The sequence below is a fragment of the Anolis carolinensis genome, chromosome 3 (assembly GCF_035594765.1).
Source record: "Anolis carolinensis isolate JA03-04 chromosome 3, rAnoCar3.1.pri, whole genome shotgun sequence".
In the NCBI taxonomy this organism is placed as follows: Eukaryota; Metazoa; Chordata; class Lepidosauria; order Squamata; family Dactyloidae; genus Anolis; species Anolis carolinensis.
The window spans coordinates 161,769,466-161,774,702 of record NC_085843.1 but is presented as its reverse complement, the minus strand read 5'-3'; positions in this window follow the sequence as shown (position 1 = coordinate 161,774,702).

Here is a 5,237-nt window from a genome sequence, read left to right as displayed (position 1 = left end):
ATTTTTTTTACTACTTAAAAGCCCATTTTCAATTTTGTTATTTGTACTCTAAAGCTGATTAATTACCAATTAAAAGTAGACAATACCATTTTTTTTAAAAATGGACAAAGATAAAATAAAAGGCAGGCAAAATTAATTTTCAAATGTAGTCAAGGGAAAACTAATGTTCAAGGGCATGTTGTACTACAGGCACATGGGGACAAAATAGCTTTTACTTAATCTCTTAACATCAATGAGTGAGGATGCAAATCTCCTGATGTGAAAAGGAGTCAATTTCTGCTTCAACGGCCTTTAGACCAGTGTGTATCTTCTACTGGCAGAAGTATCCAGATTTGCAAGCATTAGCAACCCTTCTGTTTCTCCCTCTGCATTTTCTTTTCTTTTGTTTCCTCCCACGTGCTTTTCCACTGGTCTTTTCCTCTCCTTTTTCTTGCTATTAGACCAATAAGCCAATACTTTGTCTTTAATAGTTAGAAGCACAAGAAAAGGAAATACAGTAGAGTCTCACTTATCCAAGCTAAATGGGCCGGCAGAAACTTGGATAAGCGAATATCTTGGATAATAAGGAGGGATTAAGGAAAAGCCTATTAAACATCAAATTAGATTATAATTTTACAAATTAAGCAGCAAAACATCATGTTATACAACACATTTAACAGAAAAAGTAGTTCAATGGACAGTAATGTTATGTTGTAATTACTGTATTTACAAATTTAGCACCAAAATATCATGATATATTGAAAACATTGACTACAAAAATGGCTTGGATTATCCAGAAGCTTGGATAAGTGAGGCTTGGATAAGTGAGACTCTACTGTAGTATCATGTGGTAAGTAGGATTTGGCAGGATGGATATAGGTCTTTTAAAGTTCAACTAACCCTCAGATTGGATTCACCACCCTATTGACACAAAGGCTACCAGCCACCAATGCTATCACCATGGTGGAGCAATGGGTTAAACCCTTGTGCCGGCTGGACAGCTGACCTGAAGGTTGGGTTGCTGACCCAAGATTGCTGGTTCAAATCCACGAGATAAGGTGAACTCCCATCTGTCAGCTCTAGCTTGCGGGGACACGAGAGAAGCCACCCAGCAGGATGGTAACACATCCGGGCATCCCCAGGCAATATCTCTGTAGACAGCCAATTCTCTTACACCAGAAGCGACTTGCAGTATGTTCTCAAGTCACTCCTGACACAATTAAAAAACAAACCTCTCAATAACCTTTTTAAGATGTGGGTTGTTCAACTAGCATTTGTAATATTTAAGCCTACATCCAAGTGTTAATCCTAAACTAGTGAACCCGTGAGTGCATCAACAACAAGGTAAATTACTAATTTAATAAATCTATGCTAGTTCAGACTAACATGGGTATGGGTCTGATAAAGCATATTTCATTCTAGATAAGGCATTTTTTTTGCAATGCTTTCCTATTACAGCAAGAGTATTGCAAAAAAAATGAATTGAAGCTTTTGAGGACATTGGAATTGAATCCACCCTAAAATTTGGCATCAACAAGTTGTCTACTAAAGAGTCCTCTGGATAGTGTTTAGACACAGGAATGCATTCCGAGTCTTCCTGGGGCACGGGGGGAGGGGATAATAAACTGTGGTATGACGTCCTTGGGGAGGCAGATGGGGGTAGGTTTTTTTTTCTTGTGATGGCAAGGTGTCTCTATCCATGTTGGTTAAAGTCCTATAGTGCCAAGATCTTACTGATTGTCTTAACATAGGTGGATTGCACATGAATCCAGAGCCTTGAGCTTGTCTACTCCACAGGTCGTGCCCGACCCACTCTGACCCAGCACCCAGACCCAAATTAAGATAGCCCAACCCACCATTAACCCCAAAAGACCCTCCAAGACCCAAAAAAACTCCTTGCAAAGAGAATAGTAAAATTTCCAAACCCAAAAAAACTAACAAAGGTGATGGTGTCTCTAATACAAACACCACCCGCTGCACATCTACAAGACAGGGTGTGACAGAGATCCAGTGATGGCTTTTTTATCTGCTGCTGGCTTCAGGTGAGATTGTACAGCTGTGAGGCCCACGCCCAGTATGTTTTGTGAGGTTGACCCCAGGCCAAAGTTCTAAAATAGAGTTCTCTCTCTGGCTGCCTCTGCCACTCAGCATTGTGTTTGTGGCTGTGCATGGACATACATAGGTATGGATGCAAAAGCAGGAGTCAGGGCCACAAATATTTAAAGAATATAAACTGTATTGTGGTAAATTTATACCACTACTATACAGTCAAGAGACATAGACACTCTGCTAAAAGAAAAAACTCATTACAATTGATTTCCCTCTGGCTGATGAAACTTAATAGGACACGACTGCTGTGATGGACTGGATGAGGGCGAACAAGCTGAAGCTTAATCCAGATAAGACAGAGGTCCTCCAGGTCAGTTGTGTGGCCAATCGGGGCATAGGGTGGCAATCTGTGCTCGACGGGGTCGCACTCCCCCTTAAAGCACAAGTCCGCAGCTTGGGGGTCCTCCTGGACTCAGCGCTAACACTTGAGGCTTGGGTGTCAGCAGTGGCCGGGAGGGCCTTTGCACAGTTAAAACTTGTGCACCAGCTGCGACCGTACCTTGTGAAGTCTGACTTGGCCAAGGTGGTCCATGCCTTAGTTACCTCCAGGTTGGATTACTGCAATGCACTCTATGTGGGGCTGCCTTTGAAGAAGGTTCAGAAACTACAGTTGGTACAAAGATCAGTGGCCAGGTTGATAACAGGAGCAAGCTATAGGAAGCAGTCAACCCTCCTGTTTAAGCAGCTCCACTGGCTACCCATAAGTTTCCAGGGCCAATTCAGGGTGCAGGTTATCACCTATAAAGCCTTAAACGGTTCAGGACCTGCCTATCTCAGCGATCACGTTCTCTCCTACAAACCAACACGGGCCCTAAGATCATCTGATGAGGCTCTTCTCTCGCTCCCGCCCGTCTCAGGTAAGGTTGGCGGGGACGAGGGAGAGAGCCTTCCGGTGGTGGCCCCCCGGTTTTAGAACTCTCTCCCCAGGGAGATCAGGTTAGCTCCATCATTATCCATCTTCCGCCGATAACTGAATACATGGATGTTCCAGAACGCGTTTGAATGAATAGCCCATCAGACTCGGTATCTGTTTTATGTTTACAAATCCGTTTTGGCTCCTTACCTTGCTCCTCACTCTATTTGTTATAGCACTTTAGTGGAATTGTTCCCACATTCCACCCTTACTTGCTTGGATTTTACCCATGGACCCTGTGGAACATTACACTAGTCTCCCTCTGCTGTGCAGAACAATTTATGCTCATTCTTTAAGTAACTGTGATGTTGTTTTATCTTGTGTTGCATTGTTTTTAAATCTTATTGTTTATTTATATTGTATGTATTGTAATGCTATTCTGTTGTTCATGTTTTTCTTGTGTAAGCCGCCATGAGTCCCTTCAGGGAGATGGTGGCGGGGTACAAAAAATAAAGTAGTTGTTGTTGTTGTTGTTGTTGTTGTTGTTGTTATTTATACATAGGGCTAGGCTGCCAGTCTATGATTACAATATTAGGATTAATTTGTGCAAAAATTGACTAATTGGTATGAAAACACTCAATAGAAAATTTAAAATCATAGTTCATTGTTTATGATGTAGTACTAACCTGCCAATGAACCATTATTTATGATGCAGTACTAACCTGCCTATAAAGCCCTAATCAGTTCTGGCCCAGCTTACCTGTCCAAACATATCTTCCTCTATGAACCATCACTGAGATTATCTGGGGAGGCCCTGCTCTCGGTCCTGTCCGCTTCGCAAGCGCGGCTGGTGGGGACAAGATACAGGGCCTTCTCAGTGGTGGCCCCTTGGCTTTGGAACTCCCTCCCTAGCGATATAAGATCAGCCCCCTCCCTTCTAACCTTCAGAAGGAAAGTAAAAACCTGGTTATGGGACCAAGCTTTTGAAAAATAATTCAGTGCAATAATGGATTTAGCATATGTGAAATGATTACGGAATGGCCTCATACTGCAGTTTGGATGACATGATTTTAATGTTGAATGTATTGTTTTTTAACTGTTAATATGTATTAATTTTAATTTGATTTATTTTAAGCTTTTTGTATGTGTTGAGACATTGAATAGTTGCCATGTGTAAGCCACCTTGAGTTCGGGGTGGAGAAGGGCAGGGTATAAATGGGGTGAATAAATAAACAAACAAACAAACAAACTATTCTTTTAGCGCCTTTGAAATTAATTGGATGAAGGAACTTTGTAGCATGAAATTCTATAAATCTCTTCTGCTGCATCTGATGTTATAGAGTGAATCTACAAAAGCTTATGCTACAAGCTTCTTTCTACCAACAAATTTCAAAGATATTACAAAATTCCTTTGTATGTTTTTTAAAAATTGGGTCACAAGTGACTTGAGAACATATTGCAAGTCGCTTCTGGTGTGAGAGAATTGGCTGTCTACAGAGACGTTGCCCAGGGGACGCCCGGATGTGTTACTGGTAGGCTTCCCTTATGTCCCCGCAAGCTAGGGCTGACAGAAGGGAGCTCACCCCGTCTTGCGGATTCAAACCGGCAACCTTCAGGACAGCAGTTCATAAGGGTTTAACACATTGCATCACTGCGGCTCCATTTCTCTTTATATGCTGACACAGATGTACATAAACTGACAGACTAAAACTCATGTCTAACATAAACACTTTGTGTTGCTTGTAGGAACATGTTAGGATTCAATGGTCTTTCACAAACCTGTGCTTTGCACTCAACATTTTACTGCCAGTGGTTCTCTTGCCAGGGGTAGAAACATAATGCTTCGAAACGGTGCATCCTGAGGAAACAATGGAATGGAAATATAGAAATTAACTTTGGATCCACTTTGTTGAAAGTAGCTTCATTCTCCCAATTCAGAACCTACATTTGTGTCAACTTGAAGATTGAAAGTTCTCTTCTCTTGACCTTCAAAACCCAGAGCGACCTTCCCCTGGCCAGTATGTACTTACAAGACTATGGATGAAGTGATAAATTTGCCCCATTGTTTGTCTTCTTCCAATTCTCCATAGGACTGCCCTGCCTGCCCCACTCAATCCCTTCTCCCTCTGTGGAGCAGCCACTATATAGGCACATGCACGTATTAACATGAGCAGTGGGAAAGTCCTCATTATTCATTTTTGCTATTAATTTTCATGGAGCATATGTTGACTCTTGCCATCTGTGCCTGCACTGTCCATTTTTATTAACTACAGGCAATCATTAGATTTGTTCCCCA